This window comes from Manis javanica, chromosome 11 (assembly GCF_040802235.1).
Source record: "Manis javanica isolate MJ-LG chromosome 11, MJ_LKY, whole genome shotgun sequence".
Lineage (NCBI taxonomy): Eukaryota > Metazoa > Chordata > Mammalia > Pholidota > Manidae > Manis > Manis javanica.
This window is the reverse complement of record NC_133166.1, coordinates 110947648-110969702: the sequence shown is the minus strand read 5'-3', so window position 1 is coordinate 110969702 and position 22055 is coordinate 110947648. Positions and strand designations below refer to the sequence as shown.

The following is a 22055-nucleotide window of genomic DNA, read 5'->3' as shown; positions in this document are numbered from 1 at the left end:
GGGGAGGGTGGCGTGTTGGTGGGGCGCCTCGGCTGTGCCCTGGTGCTGGGGCTGAGTTTGGTCCTGTAGTTTTTGTTCCTGCTGCGGCCAAGAATTGAAGGGTAGAGGCGCAGTAGTGAGGTGAGCAAAAGTTTCATTTGAATACACTCCCTAAGGGAGGGGCGGGAGGGTCAGGATCTACAGGGGCAGCTTTACTTGGACGAAGCCGAGCAAGGGGAAGCTCACTGACCGGAACCTGCAGGCCCAAGTCAGGAGCTCTCGGCTGCCCCTCCCTGCTTATCTGAAGTAGGACAGAGAGAAGGCTTCAAAAACTACACGCTCCAAGAAAGGGGGGTGCGGGCAGCCTCGGAGAGGGGGCGCCCTTCCCTTCGGGGCTTAGGATTCTGTCTTTTAAGGCTTTCAGGAATGGGGCGAAGGGCAGGGTGGGGGTTTTTGGGCGTAGGCTTGACTTGTCTCATGATGTCTCTTCTGAGAGACATTATGTCACCGTCCACAGTCCCCGCTGATAATCTGTAAGACAGACTGCCTGTTCTTCCCCAGGACGGTGGTTCCCCTGCAGCGCTGGGAACGGCGCAGTTAGAACTGCCTGCCCTGCCTGAAGACCGGGTGGGTTATTGTCTGGTCACCAGAGACTATGTTACAGGGCTCTTGCCTCTTGACTCCTTGGTTTTTTTAAAAAGGAATCTTGGCCTCAAAATGGAGCCCCTCCTGTTCTTACCATACTGTGTGTATCTCGGCATCTTTCATCACAGGCGGGAAGAGTTAATCACCATGCCGCCCAGTGTCCCTGCCCCACCTCACCTGCATCAGGTAGAGCAGGTCTCAAGGTCAGCCCAGGTTCAGGGCGTGTGGAATGGCCTCATACCGAAGAGGTGGCAACTCTGAGCCCTTCGACTCTGAGCCCTTCCTGGCTCGTCGGCCTTACCTGATCGGCTCCCTGGGTTCTAGGTTGGGTCCCAGCCTCTTTCATCCTGCTGCTGATGCCTGTCTTTCTGCCTGACAGTCATCCCCCCCAAGGCCCTGGGCACAGCCACTCCTGTCTGGGGTTTTCTGCCCGCCCCTGCCCCCCCAGATCATGTTCTTTCGCGGCTTTGATGAAGTGTTCTGTGTTGGGGGCCCGGCAAACTGCAGGCACCTGTCCCACGGGGCGCAGGTCCCAGGAAAGGACCTGGTCTTGCTACTTTGTATCTCAGGATCCTAAAGGGGCACCAGGAGTGGGGTGTGGCCCCGGTCGGCCCTTGGGGATGTTTGTTGACTAGAACATATTGGCCAGGCCAGTGGTGAAATAGCAGACTTTTCCCTCCAAATGTGTATTCAACTCCACGAAGTCCCAAAACCAGTCAGGTCACTCTGAGGTTTTCACTTGGGCCCTGCCTGGGGCTGCCTTCAGCCTCGGCAGCTCTGCCGCAGACCTTGGGGATGTCATGTCCCTGGGCAGGTGGCACGGGAACATCCGTCCGCCACGATTGCACCCTTGCTGTTTACTGAAGCTGGGCTTGTGGCGACGGGGCGGGGGCAGCAAACGGCTGTGATTAAATAGTGATTTTTGTCCAGCACGGAGTTCAGAGAGCTGGGAATGGCATTCCTGCAGACGGTTCCGGCGAGGCCTGGTGCATGCTGTTAATAATTCCCCAAACACCCGGAGAACACATTTTTGCTTTCCTAGAGCAACTGCATGGTCCAAAAGTATGTGGAATTAGGAGGCACGGCCAGTGGCTGGAGGAAAGGAAACAGGGCCTGTCTGACCTGTGGCTGCCTGGCTTTTTTGTGTTTGAATTGTTTGGGCTCCCCTCTGGGGATGGCCCAGGCCAGAGTGACCGGCGGGGTGAGTGACCGGCAGGGGTTTTTGTCCTGAGTCTGGCAGGATTCCTCCTGGAATGATGCTCATCTCTGTTGATCTGCCTTATTTGGACTGTGGGGGATGGACACCCTCTCAAACCAGGTTAAGGGGGTGTGTCTCGGGGACATGGTGGGGGTAGCTCATATCATTACCCCCATTTTCCAGGCGAGCAAACCGACACAGAGGGAGTTTACCTAGCTGCTGGAAGTCACGTGGTCAAGCCAGGCCCCCTGTCCCCGGCAGCCACCCACTCCACTGTGCACAATTCCACCAGTCCCCCCTCAAGTCGGCTCCTGGGGGATGTACACGTTAGTCTCATGCTCACCTTTATGAGGAGTGGGTCAGGTAGCACTGGGCTCTCAGACTCTCCCTCTAAGGACTCCTTTACCATCTTCAAAGAGTTTTTAAGGCTCCCAGAGAGCTTTTTGCGTATATGCATCGTATTTATTAATATTTATCCTGTTAGAAATTAATTTAAACATACTTAGTTATTAATGTATTTTAAAATGACAATAATAAACCCATTACATGTCAATGTAAATAACTTGTTTTTATGGAAAACAGCTCTTTTGCAGAGTAAGAAAAGCCTTAGAAGTGTGGTTTTGAGACACATTGTTGCAAAGTCTCTTTACTGTGAGGTTTAGGGGAAGATTGCTGGAGTCTTGTATCTGCTCTGCATTCAGCCTGTTGGAATATCACATGTTTTGTGGCTTCTGGAAAACTCCATCATACGCTTGGGAGAGGGGGAGAGTGAACAAACAGCTAATATCTTAGTATTATTATGGAGATGGCTTGACTTCACAGACCCCCTGAATGGACAGGGGGCTCCCCCAGGGTTCCTTGGCCATTGGGAACTGCCGGAGGAAGCATGGGACCAGCGACATGGACAGGGTGGGGTTTGAAGATGGCCTTGCCCTGTAGTCGGGTGGATGGTTCCAACAACGTGTCCCTTTTCTTGTCGTTCCAGATGCATCTGTGACGTTTAGCCAGGAGCTCCACAGGGTCATCAGGTGGCAGGCCTGCTGGTGGCAGAGGCCGAGGGTGTGGGCTGTGGGCTGTGGGCTCAGGGAACGCAGGCAGCTGGTTCCATCCACAGCTGGGGTTTGAAGGGATGAGGCCAATTAACTATTTAAGATGTAACTTGTGTATCCGATGTCACCAAAAGCTGCATTGTGCAGTGATGACAGCTGGGGAGCCATGCAGCTCCTTTGACAGCTTTGGAAAGACAAGAAGGCTGTTTTCAGTGAGGTGCCTGCATGTGGAAGGCACCTGCAGAAGGGGGTGGCATCAGTGGGGACAGCCACCTGGGAGGAGAGCATGCACGGCTCTGGAAGCCACAACGGAGTGGGTGTCCCTGCAGAGATGGGGCTGTGGGTGCAAAGGGGGGCCGCAGATAGACAGCCCTTCTGAGCCTTGGCCCCCCAGGCCCAGGCAGGGAGCACGCAGCTGCCATCACTCAGCCGTTGGCCATCTGGGCCGTGCTGGCTTGGGTCTGTCTGTCTGGGCATTCTGCCGGGTCGGGCTGAACCGGGGTGAGAATCGTCCCCGGGAGCCAGAGGGGAGAGGAGTGTGGGGGAAAGAGTCCAGAGAATCCTAGACTGGCCGCTGTCCCCAGCGCGTCTGGTACCCACTGAGGTGAGAATATCCGCCGGCACTGGCCTGGCCCCTCCCTGCCCTGCACTCCCTCTGGGCTCCTCGGTAGAGGAGGCCGCCTGGGCTCTGGGAATCAGAAGAAGTTGGTTGCTCAGCTGCCCGGGTGCTTGGGGGAGACCCAGGCACAGGGCACCGAGCCGCCCTGGGCGTTGGTTGATAAGGGCCATCCACCCCGGCTTGGAGGAGGGGCCTGAGGTGTGGCTTAGTGGCTGAGCTCTGTCATCTCTGCAGGGTGTGGTGGGGACAGCAAAGGCAGCCTTTCAGAATGAGACAATGCTTTGCAGACAAGGACTGTGCCGGTCCCTGCCCCCACGCTGTCCCCAAGCCTGGACAGATGTTTGTGGAATGAGTAAGTCACAGAAGTAGGCCTTGGTCACCAAGTGCATAACGGGCACCACCTCCGTATTTTGCCCTGCACCAGCGCCAGCCCCTGTTGGCAGCAGGCAGTCTGAGCTCCCTGCCGGGTTAATGACATTGGAGCAGCGGAACGGCGAGCAGGCTCGTGGTTGTTGGTGTGTTGGTTCAGGTGTGGTGTAAGGTCAGCCTTCGGGTTTGCGTTTGTTCCAGGTTAGCTTTGTGGCTGAACAGTTCTTGGCCCTCATGACTTCCTTCCAGACTTGAGTGACTTCTTGTCTCCACTCTAAATAACAGGCAGACTTTTCAGCCGAGCTCATAATGGTGTCAGGGCATCTCCAACATTCAGGAAGAGCTGAGCTCACCCCCGGCCCTGGGGTGTCTTCTGTTCACTTCCTCCCCAGCTGGGAGGGGAGGTTGGGTGGAGGCTGAGAAGGGACTCAATCCAGTTGATTATTTGTTTTTCGGGGTGTTGATTTCTTGAGTAACATGAATATGCAAGGTCCCCAAATGGGAGTACAAGGTTGATGCACCCACAGTCCCCCTACTTGCCCCTGGGGAGAATCAGGGTCCTGCAGGCCCCTGCTAGAGGCAGAGGCCTTCTCCGAGGGAGGGGTGGTGTTCTTACCTTCCAGCAGGCCTGTTCCCTGCGGCCCCCATGGGAAGGGGACACGGGGATGGAGGGGACCAGACCCCAGACAGCTGCCCCTCCTTGGTTCTCTGTCATGTACTCAGACCTGAATGTCACATGTGTTGGTTTTGGCATGTGTCACCTGCCTCCTTCCACTGGAAGAAGGTCAGGAGGGCAGGCCCCTTGTCCATCCCTCCTGGTCATCAGTGCATCCCGAGGCCTGGGACAGTGCTTGGCATGCTCCATGGTCACGTACCACCCTGCTGGCACTGCCCTTGACTTGCTAAAAAACATAAACCAGTCTGGTGGAGACACAATTTACATGCCATACAACCCCCTGCTCATGGTGGGCAGTTCAGTGGGATTCGTGCACTCAGAGTTGTGCAGCCATCACCCCCACACTCACGTTCACCACGTTCTCATCACCCCCGCGAGAAGCCTCCGTCCTCATCCCTGGCCCTGGCCACCACTCATCCACTTTCTGCCTCAATGGCTTGGCCTGTTCAGGACATTGCACATACGGAGTCATACACCTAACAGCCGTTTGTGACCGCTTCATTCACGAGAATACTGTTGCATGTCCATGGATGCTCTGGCACACGCCAGTGCTTCATTTTTACGGTTGAATAAATACTCTGTGTATGGAAACATGCCATTTCATTCAGCCATACTTCAGTTGGTGGACATATTGGTCTCCACATATTGGCTGTTAGGAATCAGGCTGCTGTGAATATTCATGTTCAGGTTTTTATGTGGACATGTGTACGTGGGTAATTCACCTGGAGTGGAATTGCTGGGTCACGTGGTGACCTTTTGAGGCACTACCACACTGTGTTCCAAAGTGGCTGACCACCGTGCATCCCGACCAGCAGTGTTCAAGGGGCTGATTGCTACACCTCCTCACCACCCCCTGTTGTTATCTGTCTTTTTGGCTATGGTCGTCCTGGTGGGTGTGAAGTGGCATCTTATTTTTTATAATCTGCCTGCTCTCATGGGTAATGATGTGAGGACTTTATCATGTGCTTGTTGGCCATTTTTATGTCTTCCTTGGACACATATCTGTTCAGATCCTTTGCTCATTTTTAAACTGGGGTTTTGTCCTTTTATTATTAACTTGTAAGAACTCTTCAGATAGAAATCCCTTATCAGATACATTTGATGAGAATCTCACCCATCCTGTGGGTTATCTTCTCCACCTTGTGATAGTGTCCATTCAAGTATGAAAATGATACATTTTGATGGAGACTCTCTTTGTGTTGGTGCTTGTGCTTTTGGTGTCACATCTAAGAAGGGTTTGTCTATGCTGAGGTCATGGCACTTTATGCCTGTGTCGTCTTCTGAGAGTTTTAATACTATCAGCTCTTAGGTTTAGGTCTCTGATCCATTTTGAGTAATTTTTGTGTTTGGTGTGAGGAAGGGACCCAACTTCATTGTTTTGTCTGTAGATGTCCAGTTGTTCCAGCACCAGTGGTTGAAAGGATGATACTTTCCAGTTGAATTGTCATGACACTGTTGTTAGAAATCAGTTGACTGTGGAAACATGGGTTATTTCTGGACTTTCAAGTCTATTCTTTTGATCTGTATGTCCATTTTTAATGCTGACGGCATTGTGTTGCTTTCTGTTGTTTTGTAGTAAGTTTTGAAATCAAGAAGGGTGAGTCCTCTTTTTTCAACACTGTTTCGGCTATTCTGGAGTTTCCATTTGAATTTTGCGGTCAGTTCATCAACGTCTGCAGAGAAGCCATCTGGGAGTTGACAGTGATGTTTTTAAATCTAGCTCATTTTGGAAAATACTGTCATCATAACAATATTAAGTCTTGTGATCCATGAACAGAAGATTTTTTCTCATTTTGTTAGGTCTTTTGTTTCTTTCAAAAATGTTTTCTAGTTTTCAGATGATAAGTGTCCCATTTCTTTTGTTAGAGTTATACCTAAAAATTAAATTATCCTTCTTATTATTCTAAATGAAGTTGGTTTCTTCATTTCACTTATAAATTGTTCATTGCTAGTGTGTAGAGATACGATTCATTTCTGTGTGTTGATCTTATGTCCTATAATCTTGAGGAACCTTTTGGTTCCTATACTTATTTAGTGGATTCTGTAGGATTTTCTACATACAAGATCATGTCATCTTCTAATGGGGGTCATTTTACGTCTTCCTGTCCAGTCCGGATGCCTTTATGTCGTTGTCTTTCCTCGGTGCCCTGGCTAGGACCTTCCGGACAATGTTGAGTAGAAGTGGAGAGAAAGGAGGTCTGTGCCTTGTTTCTGATTTCAGGGGGAAGCACCCGGTTTTTCACCATTAATTGTGATGTCAGTTGTGGGTTTCTTTGTCCACATCTTTTATTGGGTTGAGAAGGGTCATATGTACTTTTAGTTTGTTGTGTGTTTTTATCAAGAAGGGGTGCTGGGTTTTGTCAAGTCTATTGACACGATAAGCTACTTTTCGTCCTGTACTGATAAGAGTGTGTTACATTCATTGATTTTTGAAATTACATTCATTCTTGAAATAAATACCGCTTAAGCATGGCTTATAATTTTATATGCTGCTGGCTTCAGTTTGCTAATATCGATCTTTTTGCATGTATGTGCATAAGAGATCATCTGTAGTTTTCTTGTGATGGTATCGCATTAATAGGGGCTTCATAAAATGAGTTGGGAAGTATTCTTTGCTGTTTTTTTGGAAAAGATTGTAATGAATTAGTATTTAATTCTTTAAATGTTGGTAGGCTTCACCAGTGAAGCCATCTGGGATTGGGACTTCTTTTATGTGTGTTTGAAGTTTTACATTATTAATTTAGTCTCTACTTGTATAGGTATATTCAGATCTTTTATTTCTTCCCAAGTCATGTTTGTTACTTTGTGTCCTTTTCATCTCAGCTGATTTGTGGGCGAGTCATTGTTCATAGCGCTCCCTTACAATCCTTTTTATCTCTGTGAGGTTGGTAGAAATGTCTTCTCTTTCATTTCTGAGTTTGGTAATGAGCGTCTTTCCCTTTGTCGGTCAGACTAGCTAAAAGTTTGTCAATTTGATCAATCTTTTCAAAGAACCAACTTTTGGTTTCACTGATTTTTTTTCTCTGTTGTTTTTCTCTTTTTTCCATTCATTTTATCCTGACCTTTATTATTCCCTTCATTCTCCTAAGTTTTAGTTTGTTGTTCTTTTTCTAGTTTCCTAGGGTGGTGAGGTAGCGCCGGGAACTGGGACGAGGGTCAGGCCGTTGTGAAATCTACTTACCCTGGGAAAAAGGCCCAGCTTATTATTTAACGTAATCTGTAGGCTGTTCCCCCTCTTCTTCCCTCCACTTAATCAGTTAAGTAACTTTGTAACCAGGACAGGAGACGGGCCTCCAAAGTGTAAACCAACGTGTGTGGATAAGAATGTGTGTGGATAAAGAATGCTGAGAAGGGACCAACACAGTCACCTAATAACTGTGTTCTTAAGACAGAACTTCAAAGGAATTGTGAATTACCTGTGTAGATCATGCCTTACGCTGACCCCTAGCCAAAAGGACCTGTAACACCCCAAACCCTTAAGCCCTTAAGTGCGCCCCCTTTCCGAGGCTGACCGCACCCCCCCTTCTTGGAGCGTGTAGTTTTTAAAGCCTTCCCACTGCCCAACTTGTTACGTTTTGTCTCTGCGCTCTTCCAGGGGTGTCTCTGTCACTTTGCTATTTCGTTCTATTTTCCAGACTTCAAGTACCACCTTCACAGTAGGGAGGGGCTGCTGAGAGCTCTGATCTGGGCCCCCAAGTTCCCATCGCCTGGGTGGCCTGGGCAGGACTGCAGCTGTAGGATCCTGCTCTTTAGTAGCCTGCCCCCAAATCTCCTTTCTTTGCCCTTGGGAAGTCCCCACTCCATCCAGTGCTCTGTGGCTCCCCCATATCCTGGGGTGGTCGGGGCTTAGTCCCCATGCCGTGCAGATCCAAGCGGACACTGGACGCCAGGGGACCACGGCTTTAGGAGTTGGCAGGGGACCTGCCCTGTGCCGAGCAGGAGCTCAGTGGGCTTCCCTTCCCTCCCTTGGCTCCTCCTCGCCCTCTGCGGCCTGCACGGCTGCGGCCGTTCCCTCCCCGGCTGCTCTGGCTTTCATGAATCCCTTTCTTCCCTGCCCTCGTTGGACCTGCTAGAGAATTCTTCCTTGTCAGAATCGAGAACCTCCCCGGTCCAGGTGGAGGTTTCTCCTAATGTGCAGGCAGAGACCTCCCCAGACACAGCTGCCTGGCAGTAGTGGGAGGACAGTTTATTGATTCGAGGTCTTTTTATTATAGACACCTATAGCTATATATCATCTGCTTTAGTTGTATATCATGTTTTTATATATTTTGTCTACTTTTTACTCATTTCAGAATGGTTTCTAATTTCCATGTGATTTATTCTCTGACCTGTTGATCGTTTAGGCATAAGTGTTTAACTTGCACAATTTGTGAATTTCTAAAATTCCTTTCTTTTATCAATTTCTAATTCTATTTCATTGTGATTGGAGAACATCCTTTGTATGATTTCAATCCTTTTATATTTACTGAGGCTTTTTTATGGCTTAGCATGTGGTCTGCCCTGGAGAATGTTCCAAGGGCTTTCTGCTGTGCTTGTGCGGAATATCCTCTAAACGTCTGTTTAGTTGCTCTGGATTCTTGGGATTCAGCAATAAATCAGACAGACAAGTATTCCTACCCTTTTGGGATGGCATTCTAGCCAGGGGATGAGTAAGAGAGAGAATAAAGGCGAAGAGGAGAGAGAGCTTGGCTAGCGAGTGTGGGGGTCAGGGGTGGTTGCGGTTTGAAATAGGGTGTCTGGGTGAGCCTCATTGAGAAGTTGGCATTTGAGCCAAAGACTTGAGGTGAGGGAAGCAGTAAATGATAAGTGAAGAATTTAATAGAAAATGATGTAAAAATGCTTTTGCACTTAACTTTTTCTAAAGCAGTAAAATATATATAACACAAAGTCTACCATCTTAACCATTTTGAAGTGCATACTCAGTGTGGCATTAAGCATCTTCACATTGTTGTGTTTTCCATGTCCCCAAACTGGACCTCCGTCCCCACTAAGCACTGACTTCCCCTCCCCCTCCCCCAGTCCTGGGCGCCCACCGTCCTTTCTGTCTCTGATCTGACGCCTCGAGGGACATCATCTGAGTGAAATCAGACAGAAGTTGTCTTTCTTGTGACTGGTGTGTTCTGCTGAGCATAACGTCTTCAGGGTACATCCAAGTTGCAGCAGGTGTCCGAATTCCCTTCCTTTTTAAAGCTGAGGAATGTTCCACCGTATGTATAGACTGTATGCATAGACTTATCTGCTGGTGGGCACTGGGGTGGCTTCCTCCTCTGGGCTCTGTGACATAAGGGCGTGCCCCTGCTTTCAGAAAGCGCGTTTTCTAGCAGGGACCAGCCCATCGGGTCTGGGATCCCAACCCTGAGTCTGTCCTACCCACTCACCTCGCCCAGGCTGCCTTATCACAGGACAAGGCCTACCTTTCTTTCTGGGTCGGGGCAAACAGGGGTGACCCCGTATGTTGGCGAGATCGTGAAGCATGGCTCCTCCCTGTGCCAGGGCCCCCCCTGCCTGCTGAGGAGGCTGGGGGCTCCTTCTCGGGAGCCTGGTGTCTCCCCTTCATGGGCTCAGCCCAGGCCTAGAGGGGTGCTGGCCAGGGAGCACAGCAGGGAGCCGTGCGTCCTGCAGGGCACGCCCACTAACTTGCTGGTGCTTTCTGTCGCCTCAATCACAAGCATGGCACGGTTGAGGAATGTTGCTCTGGGAGGTCAGAGGTCCCGGCCCAGCCCTTCCAGCGAACACTAGGCCTCAGGAAAGCAGAGGGCCTTGGCCAGGGTACCAGTGGGTCTCATGTTGGCCTCCAGGCCCTGCAGGCTTGCTCCATACGCACTGGCCAGTGTGGGTTGGTGTAGACTCAACCCAGAGTGAAATAATTTCTGGGGCTTACTTTCCTAAAAAGTGAGATGCTTACCTGCGGTATCCAGGAATAGTATTATTATTATTTAACAAGGTTGCTTCACCTGGACGTACAGCATTTGGGCCCCACTGGGGTGTCTGCGCTGTCCCCAGGCTGTCTGGGTGAGCGGCCACCTGAAACGCCTGGCAGAGTCCCCCGCCAGTGTAACCCGGGCCTGGCCTGGGAGTGCCCTCCCAGGAGAGAAGAAATACCTCCAAGGTAGCAGACCGTCTGGCCAGACAGACCACGCTCCACATCTCTCCACATTTGGAGGCAAAAATGATTTCTTTATAAGGATTACTTACTTAATTGTGTCATAATAAGTAAACTCTTGTTAAATATTTTCTATTAACAAGGCCCTCACGTTAACTCTATCTTTGTAGGTAGCTTGACAAGTTATTTTTTTGCTATGTATTATACCCACCCATATTTTCTCATATCTGGGAGTTTGTCCCTTTTGACTTCTTTACCATTTCACCCACTCCACCTTTCTGTATTATGAGGTCAGAGTTTTTTCTTAAATTTCACATATAAATGAAATCATATGGTATTTGTCATTCTCTGGCATCTTTCACTGAGCACACTGTCCTCTAGGTCCATCCATGTTGTCACTAATGGCAGGATTTGTTCCTTTTTTATGGCTGAGTAATATTCCATCATGTACATGTACCTCCTCTCATCCACCCATCCGTCGACAGACACTAGGTTGCTTCCATATCTTGGCTGTTGTAAATAATGCTGCCATGAACATAGGGTTTGTTTGTTTGTTTTTTAATTAATTAATTAATTAATTAATCAATCTATTTATTCATTCATTCATTTATTTGTTTGCTCATTTATTCATTCATTCATTTGTTTGTCTATTTATTTATGTATGTATGTATGTATCATTAATCTACAATTACATGAAGGACATTATGTTTACTAGGCTCCCCCCTTCACCAAGTCACCCCCACATCCCCGTTCACAGTCACTGTCCATCAACATAGTAAGATGCTGTAGAATCACTACTAGTCACCCAGTTCACAGTCTCTGTCCTTCAACATAGTAAGATGCTGTAGAATCACTACTTGTCTTCTCTGTGTTGCACAGCCCTCCCCATGCCCCCCCAACACTATACATGCTAATTGTAATGCCCCCTTTCTTTTCTTCCCGCCCTTATCCCTCCCTTCCCACCCATCCTCCCCAGTCCCTTTCCCTTTGGTAACTGTTAGTCCATTCTTGGGTTCTGTGAGTCTGCTGCTGTTTTGCTCCTTCAGTTTTCTTTGTTCTTATGCTCCACAGATGAGTGAAATCATTTGGTACTTGTCTTTCTCCACCCGGCTTATTTCACTGAGCATAATACCCTCTAGCTCCATCCAAAACATAGGGTTTTTTTGGCTTGTCAGTTTTTGAGATAGTATTTTCATTTTCTTTAGATTAATACCTAGAAGTGGGATTGCTGGGTATTTCTATTTTTAATTTTTTGAGGAGCCTCCATACTGTTTTGCATAGTGGCTGCAACACATTTTGAGACAAAAATGATTTCTTTACTAGGCTTACTTTCTTAATTATATCATAATAAAGTCATGTTAAATATTTTCTATTAACAAGGTCATCACATGAAATAACAAAACCAGCTGTACCTTTGTAGATAGCTTGACTAATTCTTACTATTATTATTTGTGTATTATCTCTAGACTTTGCTGGAATTCATTTTTGCCCCTGCCCATGACCCCCTGGAGTCTGCACAGCCTCTCTTTGGAGGAAGTATAATTTTGCCCATTTTACAGAAAGGGATACTGAGGCCCAGAGAAATGCACTGACTGGGGTTTTGAGCTCAACTGGTGCCTTATACGTTCTAGGCAGGCCAGTCCTGGAGCCGGGAGAGACGTGAGCATTGGCCCCGCCTTCCTACCAGTGGGACCATCGCTCCTGGCGTACCCAGGGACCCTGCTGGCCATCTGCAGACGGTCCCTCCCAGCAGGTGACAGTCAGTTGGTGCGCCCCCACTAACAGAACCTGTTTGCTGCCATGCTATGATTGGATAGGCCCTCTCCTTGGACTTCAGGAGGGGTGAGCAGGGTGCAGGTGGGTTCAGCTTTCCAGATGTGCTTCTGACCGACTCAGGCGAGCCCGGAACCTGAACAGTGCAGGCAGAGGTGCGTGTGTGCGGTGTCTCAGGGTGTTCTTCTCCAGGGCTATGCTGGTGGGGCCCTGGAGGGTGTGAGCCGTGTGGGGCTAACAGCCACCGGGGCAGGCCGGGCAGTGCTGTTGCACCTCTCTGCTCTTGCCCCAGGATCTTTGGGACTTTGGGGGGTCTTTGGGGTCTCCCGGGTGTGTGCTCATATCCTCTAAGTAGGTGGTGTGTTGGGTGCCCAGAGTCACTGCACTTGCCCACCTCTGCCATGTACCTGCTGTGTGGCCTTAGGCAAGCCAGTTGACCTCTCTGGGCCTTTGTTTTTCTCGTCCTTAAAATGAGGTAATAACATATCTGAGGCAGCTCTGAGCATTAAATAAGATAATGTACTTAAAGTGGAGCTGCAGTAAACATGTGGCCTGTGAACTGCCCCCGTTATTGTCGATTGTGATGTCACGTCCTGTGCCACGTGTAGGTGTTTGTGTCTGGAGCTCCCATCGTCTGTGCCGCTCCTTTTTAGGTGCAGGCGCCATTGTGAGTTCACATCCCGGCTGTTGGTCTGCGGAGCCTCTGGCCTGGGCAGTGTGAGTGTGTGTCTTGCCAATGGGTTTCAGTCCCGGGCAAGTTCGCTGTGGATTCAGTGTGACCAAAGGAATCAACAGCAGAACGTTCTTGGGGTGAAAGGGTTTATTACCCGGCTTGTTCTCCCAGCGGCAGGTCGAGCACTAGCGTCTCTGCCTCCGCCCAGAGCACTGGGCCGAGCTCTCTATATAGTACAATAGCTTATTGCCTGCAGGTGTGGAAGTGGCGGCCCAGCAACAGGCCAGTTACGTCATCAGGTGGTTTAAGTTCAGTGAGGATCCCGGCCACAGGAGCCCCAACTTCCCCACAGTGTGGCAGGATCACGTGGGGCTCAGGATGGTGGGGGGACCAGGCAGAACCCCTCAGGACACCTGTTGTCCCTCATGGGGAGCAGGGATGGAGGGGGCAGAGTGCATCACGGGGCGGGTCTGGGGGGGTGTTTCCAGCCGACAGACGCCCCCACTTGCCTCCCACAGGAGCTCCAGATGCCTGGGTAGGGGCAGTGGGGTGTGCTGTTCGTGTGGGCCTCCTGGGCCTCGGGGGCATTTTCCTGACAGGGACGTGCTTCTGCCCACCTCAAACTGTCCTGACCTCTGCTGTCGGTCCTGAGAGGAGATAGAATCACTGGATAAAGTGAGAGCTCCTGTGGCCTGGACTCTCCCCTGGCCCTGGTTGGCTAGCTCCCTGCACACCTGTGGGCAATACGTGGCTGTTGACTCTGTATAAGGAGCTCCACCCAGTGCTCTGGGCAACACGGTGGCAGGGCTGCAAGGCTGCGGGAGAGCAGAGCAGAGGCTGGAGTGGTGGCAGCGCCGAGGACAGAGGCCCAGAGGACGGCTCTGCAGGGTGACTGACTGTGTAGAGAGGCCCAGAGGCAGAGACGCGGCTTGCTGCATGCGGACTCGCTCCGAGTGGACAAGATTTTAGGGATTAACCTGCCACTGTGGAAATAATAAAATTGGGCATAACCCTTTCACCCCAAGAACATTCTACTGTCATTTTTTTGGTCACATTGAATCCATAGTGAACTTGCCAGGGGCTGAAACCCATTCGCAAGACAATCACTAAGTTAGTGTTTCTCTGGATTCTGCACGTGGACCATTGAGCAGGGCTCAGCTGGACGTGTTTTTTGTGGTCTGCTGGGGTCGTCTGTGGTCAGCAGGTGCTCAGGCCTCACTGCCATGTCTGGAGCCATTCCTGTACCACCCGCCGTGGGTGTCGCTGGAGACCACCCCGCCGAGCCCGGTGGAGCCCCCGTGTGAGGCCCCTCCCAGCTGCTCTGGTTTGCATCCAGAGTGGGTCATGCGTGCAGTGGAGGCGCCAGGTGGGGTTTCCTGCCTGTACTGGTCGCCGTGCTCTGTGGTTCCGTGATTTGGCAGCAGTGGGTGTAATTATAACTTCGTTTCTGAATAACTTCACCTGGTGACTGTCATGAAGCCAATTTCAGTCTGCCCTGTTCTTTCCGGGAACTGAGCTGGAGGCAGGTGTTTTGGGGACGTGGAGGAGCCCAGCTGTGAGCGCTCCCCCTGCCCTGCATGCCTTTCCGAGGAGGAGCCCTGTCCCTGGAGGGAGCCGAGAGGCAGGGCAGAAAGGGGCAGACACGGCCGCGTGCGGACAGCGTGGTGGGGATGCGGTGACTGCCAGGGGCAGAGCGTTTTCTGGGTGGCGCTCCGCCGCGCCCTGCGGGCTGCGATGGCAGGAGCTTTCCTTCCGCCCTCGTGCCTGAAAATGCCCACCTGCTCCTGTTTTCAGCTTCTCCCCTTCGCTCCCTCGAGTGGATTCTGCAGCTTTGTGAGCTGTTTAGAATCAGGTTCTTTATATTACTGGAAGTGAAATTCACATAGCATAGGATTAGCCGTCTAGAGGCATTGAGTGCGTCTGGCACTGTGCAGCCACCTCCTCCGTCGGTTCCAAAGTTCTAGCTTTTATCACCCAAAAGGTGACCTGATGCCCCTCCTCCCAGCCCCTGGCAGCCACCGGTGTGTGTGTCCACCGCCCTCTCCCCATGCCTGTCGTGGGCAGTCCTGTGGGTTGCCGCATCGTCCATGGCTGGCAGTGGTAGCCTGGTCGCCGCGTTGTGCCTTGGATGGTGAGGCACACCTGGGTGGCTGTGCCGCGTTTTGCCGATGTGACCACCGGGTGCCGGACCTCTGGGAGTTGCGCGGTGCTGCCGTGCACACTCACACACCAGCTTTGGTTTGCACGCTGCTTTTCACTTCGGGAGAGTCAGGACTAACTCCGGGAAGGGCCTGTGGAGTGGGTGGGAGGAGGGTGTGGGCTTTCCTCTGCTGGACCTGGGGACGGAGCGGGGCACAGCCCGCCTGTGCTCACTCATTCAGTCCCCGCGGCTGCAGGGGTGGCACCGTCCCCCTTTCTCCCCCATTCCCCTGTCGCAGCATTGGCTGGAACGCCGACAGCAGGCGGTGGACCAGGGGGGGAATCAGGCAGACTGACCCCAGAAACCTTGCCCTTACCTGGGTGCACTTCTAGAAAAGGGCCTGGGGCGGCCCTCCGGCCCTGCCCTGGACAGCTGGCTCTGTGCCCGGCGCTTCCTTGGCTTCTAGCAGCTCCACAAGCTTCACAGTTCAGATTCTGTCTCCGTGGGAATGATGGCCACTTCTAAAAATAAAACGCAGAGAGCTGAAGGCTAACATTTTTAAATAGTTCCATAATTGACTTATTCTCTTGGGAGGGTGTGGGGGGGGTACGTATAAAATAGATGCTTTTAAAATTTTCTAGAATCCAGTCCCTATTTTCTCTATTTCAACCATTTATTGAGATGTATTTCACATACCATAAATCTACCTGTGTAAAGTGTACAATACTGTTTTTTAGTAAAATCACAGGACTGTGGAACCACCACCACAATCAATTTGGAAACCTTTTCATCCCCCCGCACCCCGAAACAAATCCCACACCCACTAGCGGCCACTCCCTGTTCCCGTTTCTGCCATGGCAACCACTGACCCCCTTTCTGTCTCCGGATTTGCCTATTCTGCAAGTTTTTGTGTTCATGGAATCGGATGATATCGGGTCACTTGTGTCTGGCTTCGTTCACCGAACATACTGTTTCCAGGGCTCATCTAGTGCCTTGCTCCTTTTTTTTTTTAATTTTGTTATCATTAATCTACAATTACATGAAAGACATTATGTTTACTAGGCTCCCCCCTTCACCAAGTCCCCCCCCCACACCCCATTACAGTCACTGTCCATCAGCGTAGTAAGATGCTATAGAACCACTACTTGTCTTCTCTGTGTTGCACAGCCCTCCCCGTACCCCCCACGCACTATACATGCTAATCGTAAGGTCCCCTTTCTTCTTCCCCCCCTTCTCCCTCCCTGCCCACCCATCCTCCCCAGTCCCTTTCCCTTTGGTAACTGTTAGTCCATTCTTGGGTTCTGTGATTCTGCTGCTGTTTTGTTCCTTCAGTTTTTTCTTTGTTCTTATGCTCCACAGATGAGTGAAATCATTTGGTACTTGTCTTTCTCCACCTGGCTTATTTCACTGAGCATAATACCCTCCAGCTCCATCCATGTTGTTGCAAATGGTAGGATTTGTTTTCTTCTTATGGCTGAGTAATATTCCATTGTGTATATGTACCACATCTTCCTTATCCATTCGTCTACTGATGGACACTTAGGTTGCTTCCGTTTCTTGGCTATTGTAAATAGTGCTGCGATAAACATAGGGGTGCATCTGTCTTTTTCAAACTGGGCTGCTGCATTCTTAGCGTAAATTCCTAGAAGTGGAATTCCTGGGTCAAATGGTATTTCTATTTTGAGCTTTTTGAGGAACCTCCATACTGCTTTCCACATGGTTGAACTAATTTACATTCCCACCAGCAGTGCAGGAGGGTTCCCCTTTCTCCACAGCCTCGCCAGCATTTTATTGTTGTTTGTCTTTTGGATGGTGGTGATCCTTACTGGTGTGAGGTGATATCTCATTGTGGTTTTAATTTGCATTTCTCTGATGACTAGTGATGTGGAGCATCTTTTCATGTGCCTGTTGGCCATCTGAATTTCTTCTTTGGAGAACTGTCTGTTCAGCTCCTCTGCCCATTTTTTAATTGGATTATTTGCTTTTTGTTTGTTGAGGTGTGTGAGCTCTTCATATATTCTCCCATACTGTAGGGTACTTTTGTTCTATTGATGGTGTCCTTTGCTGTACAGAGGCTTTTCAGCTTAATGTAGTCCCACTTGTTCATTTTTGCTTTTGTTTCCCTTGCCCGGGGAGATACGTTCATGAAGAAGTCACTCATGTTTATGTCCAAGAGATTTTTGCCTATGTTTTTTTCTAAGAGTTTTATGGTTTCATGACTTACGTTCAAGTCTTTGATCAATTTTGGATTTACTTTTGTGTATGGGGTTAGACAGTGATCCAGTTTCATTCTCTTACACGTAGCTGTCCAGTTTTGCCAGCACCATCTGTTGAAGAGACTGTCATTTCCCCACTGTATGTCCATGGCCCCTTTATCGAATATTGGTTGACCAAATATGTTTGGGTTAATGTTTGGAGTCTCTATTCTATTCCATTGGTCTGTGGCTCTGTTCTTCTGCCACTACCAAATTGTCTTGATTACTGTGGCTTTGTAGTAGAGCTTGAAGTTGGGGAGTGAGATTCCCCCCACTTTATTCTTCTCAGGATTGCTTTGGCTATTTGGGGTCTTTGGTGTTTCCATATGAATTTTTGAACTATTTGTTCCAGTTCATTCAAGAATGCTGTTGGTAATTTGATGGGGATTGCATCAAATTTGTATATTGTTTTGGGCAGGATGGCCATTTTGACGATATTAATTCTTCCTAGCCTCGCTCCTTTTTATGGCTGAATAATATTCCACCTCCTGGGTGGACCACATTTTACTTATCCACTCACCAGTTGGTGGGCATTTAGCTTACCTCCACCTTTTGGCCCTTAAGAATAGTGCTGGTGTGAATAGGGTATGCAGGTTTTTGTGTGGACATGTGCTTTTCATCAGTTTCAGGCATATGCCTGGGAGTGAGGCATGTGTCCTGGGTCACAGGGAAGCTCTGTTCACTTTTGTTTCATGTTTTGCTCTCCACAATGTACTTAAAAAAATTGCAGTTGTAAGGAATATGCCAGAGCTCTGCCCTGTACCCTCTTCCCAGGTTGCTCCAGTATAATCGTTTGCAGAACTGTACGACATCATTACCCCGGACCCCGGCAGTGATGCAGTCAGGATGCAAATGTGCCCAACGTAAGGAGCCTCCTGCAGCCTTTTCTGGCTCCTGACCCCCAGGTCCTCAACCGCTAATCTGTTGTCCATCTCAGTAGTTTTGTGTTTTCAGTAATTATGCAGACAGGGAATCGTGCAGTGAGCAACCTTTGGGACTGACTTTTTTCTCTCTCAGCGTGACTCTGCAGACCGGAGCATGTGTGCAGGGTCCCTTCCTTCCTGAGCAGGATTCCACGGCATGTGTGGTTCAGTTTCATCCCATTCATCCTTTGAGGGACATCTGGGTTGTTTGCATTTTTGGCTGTTATGAATAAAGCTTCTATGAACATTAGTGTATGGGTTTTTATGTGGACATAAATCTTCATTTCTTTAGGAAAACTGCCCATGAGTGTAAGTTTCTGGGTCATATGGTTGTTGTGTGTTTAGATTTTTAAGAACCTGCTACACTGTTTTCCTGAGTGGCTGCAGCCTTTTTTTATTCCTACCACCAATGTATGAGCAGGTCTGTCTCATTTCCTCACCAGCACTTGGTGTCTCTGATGTTTGTCAGCCCTCTGACGGGCCTGCAGTAATACTCGTGGTGGTTTTCATTAGCATTACTTTAATACTAATGGTGTGGAGCGCCTGTTCCTGGGCTTATTTGCCAGGCAGCTATCTTCCTTGGTAAAATATTTCTTCAGGTCTTTTGTCCCTGTTTTAATTGGATTTCTTATTTTTGACTGTTCATTGTCCAGAGTCCTTTGTATTGTGGACACTCGTCCTTCGCTAAACATGCGGTTTGCTAACATCGTCTCCCAGGCTACTGTGTGTTTCCATCCTCTTAACGGGTCATTTACATTTTGATTTTTCTGTGTGTGGACTGTGCTTCTGGCATCAAGTCTAAGGACCTGTCGCCTAACCCTGGGTGCTAAAGATTTGCTCCTATGAGAAAATGTTTTTTTCCCAGAAGTTTAATAGTTTCTCATTTCACGGTTAAGCCCATGACCTGCTTTGAGGCAATTTTTGTATAAGGCTTTGGTGATGGTCATTATCTTGTCGATCGACATCCAGTGAGTCACTCCAGCATCATGTGTTCAAAAGGCAGTTCTTCCTCCATTGAATTGCTTGTGCACTTCTGTCAAGTGCAGATGGATGTGTTTGTGGGTCTGTTTCTGGGCTTCTGTTGAGTTCTAGTTCTGATTTTGTGCCTGTCTCTCCACCAGAACCACATAGCCTTGATTTCTGTAGCTAGTTGATAAGTGGTGAAATTGGGAGGACTTGATTCCTCTTAGTTCATTTTCAGATTTGCTTTATTCTAGAGACTTTGCCTTTCCACAGACATTTTAGAAAATACTGTCTGGATGTACAGAACAGTCTTGCTGGGACTTCAGCTAGAGTTTGTGTTCAACCTACATGTCGGTTTGGGAAGAGCTGACCTCCTGGTTGCGTTGAATCTTCCAAGCCACGAGCAGTGTCGTCTTACCACTCCTTCAGATCTTTGATTTCTTTCACCAGTATTGTGTAGGTTTCAGCATGTAAGTCTTGTATATGTTTTGTTAGATTTATACTTAAGCATTTCTTCTTTTTTTTAAGCAATTGTAAGTGGTACTGTATTTCATATCTTGGTGTCCTTGAGTTCGTTACTAGTATGTGGGGATACAGTTGACTTTTATATGTTGATTTTATATCTGGTGACCTTGTTCAATTCATTCATTATTTCTAAGAGTTCTTTTTTTGTAGATTCCTTAGGATTTCCTACAATCATGACATTTGGGGGACAGTTTTGTTTCTTCCTGGTCTGTATGCTTTTTATTTCCTTTTCCAGTCTTACTGCCCTTGCTAGAACATGTCCCACTATGTTGAATAAGAGTGGAGAGAGGAAACATCCTTGCCTTGAACCTGATCGTAGAGCGAAAGCATCTAGTCTTCCCTTATTTGGAATAATGTGAGCTGATGGGTTTTTGTAGATGGACGCTCTTTATCAAGTTGAAGAAATTTCCTTCTTCCTATTTTTAGGATAGTTTTTGTCATAGATGGATGTTGAATGTTGTCATATGCTTTTTCTTCATTGTTTGATAACATTGTATGATTTTTCTTTTTTAGCCTGTTGATATAGTGTATGACATAGATTTTTAAAAACTATTGAAGTAGTCTTGCATTCCTGACATAAATCCCACTTGGTCATGGTGAAAAGTCTTTTCATGTATTGCTGAATTCTATTTGATAATATTTTGTTAAGGATTTTTACATCTGTATCCATGAGGGGTATTGACCTGTGGTTTTCTTTTTATTACTTGGTTTTTAGTATCACGGTAATACTTGTTCCATGAAATGAATTGGGAAGTATTCCCTCCCATTCTGTTTTCTGGAAGGCATTGTGTAGAATGGGTATTAATTCTTCAGATGTTTTGCAGAATTCTCCAGTGAAACCACTTGGGTCTGGACATTTCTTTTTTCTTACAAAACTGGGGGTTTTAAAATTATGAATTGAACTTCCTAAATGGTTATAGGGCTACTCAAATTACCTATTTCATATTGGATGTGTTGGGATAGTTTGTGTTTCTTGAAGAATTGACTTATTTCATCTATATTGTCATATTTATATGTGTAAAGCTTTATATAGTACTCCTTTATTGTCCTTTTGATATCTTCAGGGTCCATAATGATGTCCTTTGTTTCATACCTGGTGTTGATAATTTGTATCTTTTTTTTTCTTTGTCAGTCTTGCTAGAGTTTCGTCAGTTTTATCGACTTTTACAAAGAACAGCTTGTTTCACTGATTTTTCTCTATTAATTTTCTGTTTTCAGTTTCATTTTTTCCACGATTTTGATCATTATTTCCATCTTCTGCTTGCTCCGGTTTATTTTCCTCTCCTTTTGCTAGCTTCTTGAGATGAGAATTAAAATTTGATTTGAGATTATCCTTTTCTTCTAATGTCTATCTTCAGCACTTCACATTTCTGTCTCAGCTCTGCTTGTGTCCCATAAAGTTTGATGTGTCTTATTTTTCCTTTTCATTCAGTTCCATGTATTAACATTTCTTTTTTCATTTGAAACTTTTTCTTTGACCCATGGATTATTTAGAAGTGTGTTGTTTTAGCTTAAAATTATTTAGAGATTTCTGTTACCTTTTGTTTATAATTTCTACCGTGAATCTCTATTAACCAGAGAATATGCTCCGTATGGTTTCGCTTCTTTTAATTTGTTGAGATTTGCTTTGTGGCCCTGGAGGTGTTCCATGAGCACTTGAAAAGAATGTGCATTCTGTGGTGGTTGGGGGGAATGTTCTATAAATACCACTTGGATCCTGTTGGTTGGTGACGTGGTTGAGTCCTTCCATACCCTTGCTGAGGTTTTCTGTCTGGTTATTCTATCAGTTGTTGAGACGGGGTGTTGAAGTCTCCAAGTCTGCTTGTGAATTTGCCTTTTTCCTTTCAGGTTTTGGTTCTTAGGTTTTGCTCCCCTGTTTGGTGCATATGTATTTAGGGTTGCCGTATCTTTCTGGTGGATTGCCCTTTTGTAATTATATAATGTCCTCTGGTAGTTTTCTTTGTTCTGAAGTCTACTTTTTCTAATATTAATACAGCCGTGTCTACTTTCCTTTGGCTACTGTTTGCATACCTTTTTTAAACCTTTTACTCTCATCCTGCCTATGTTATTGTATTTGAAGTTAATTTCTATAGAGCTCATGTAATTGGGTTGTCTTAAATATTAAAAAAAATAACTGCTCTGGCAATCTCGGGCCTTTAATGGGT

General features: G+C 47.9%; 1 protein-coding gene across 5 annotated transcripts in view; it reads left to right on the top strand.

Annotated features, from left to right (window-relative positions):
• Positions 1-22055, top strand: part of SHANK2 (SH3 and multiple ankyrin repeat domains 2) — a 471338-nt gene that overhangs the window by 5685 nt on the left and 443598 nt on the right. The window lies entirely within an intron of this gene.